This window comes from Miscanthus floridulus, chromosome 7, assembly GCF_019320115.1.
Source record: "Miscanthus floridulus cultivar M001 chromosome 7, ASM1932011v1, whole genome shotgun sequence".
NCBI classification, from domain to species: Eukaryota; Viridiplantae; Streptophyta; class Magnoliopsida; order Poales; family Poaceae; genus Miscanthus; species Miscanthus floridulus.
The window spans coordinates 4551562-4552561 of record NC_089586.1 but is presented as its reverse complement, the minus strand read 5'-3'; the positions used below and the strand labels follow the sequence as shown (position 1 = coordinate 4552561).

At 42.3% G+C, this 1000-nt stretch overlaps 1 non-coding gene across 1 annotated transcript; it reads right to left on the bottom strand.

Annotated features, from left to right (window-relative positions):
- Positions 1–248: 248 nt before the first annotated feature.
- LOC136468215 (small nucleolar RNA R71) lies at positions 249–357 on the bottom strand. Its single transcript, XR_010761748.1, has one exon. It is a non-coding gene; the product is annotated as a small nucleolar RNA R71 (small nucleolar RNA).
- Between the last annotated feature and the right edge of the window lie 643 nt (positions 358–1000).

The following is a 1000-nucleotide window of genomic DNA, read 5'->3' as shown; positions in this document are numbered from 1 at the left end:
GGTGCAAGCTAATCAGGTCTGTGGAAAGGCACATGAAGATGCAAGTGCACATCTCCAACACTTCCTGGAGATCTACAACACCTTCACTATCAAGGGAGTAACCCAGGATGCCATACTACTTTGCCTTTTCCCATTCTCACTCTTAGGAAAGGGAAAGCAGTGGTTCTACACCAATAAAGATAGAAATACAACATGGGACAACTGCTCCACCGCCTTTCTCGCAAAGTTCTATCCCACAGGCAAAACTAATGCTCTGCGTGGGAGAATCTCAAGCTTTCAGCAACATCATGACGAGTCTGTCCCTAAGGCATGGGAATGCTTTCAAGATTTTATTGCAGAATGTCCTCATCATGGGATAGAGAATTGGCTACTCATGCAGACTTTCTACCATGGGCTAACCAATAGTTTCCTTGAGACAATGGATGCTGCTGCTAGAGGTGCATTCCTGTTACTCACCATTCTAGATGCAACAGCTCTTGTAGAGAAGATGGCCTCCAACCAAGGTTGGAATGAAGAACAGGCTCAACCTTGTAAGAAAGGTGGAGGTATACATGAACTCAAGGAAGTAGACATGCTATCTGCCAAGATGGACTTGCTGATGAAGCAGCTAGAAGACTGGGCCAATGAGAAGCAAGAGGTCATGCACATCCATGACTCCTGCATGACATATGAAGTCTGTGGAAGCACTGGGCATTCAGAGAATAGCTGCCCTGAGACCCATAAGGATGTCAATTTTGTCAATAACAACAACTACTACTTCTGTCCTCAGCAAAATCAAGGATGGAACCAGTAAAAGAGGCCCAACTATCAAGGTAACTATCAAGGTAATAATTTTAATAATTTTCAAACACCCTTGAGAGACTTAATTGCTAGTCAATCCAAAGTTATGGAGGGATTATCTAGAAAGGTAGCTTCCAATGATAAAATTTTAGAAAACATAAATAATAGAATAGATAACTTTGCCTGTGCCATTAAGAACCAGCATAGCTTTAATAGAATG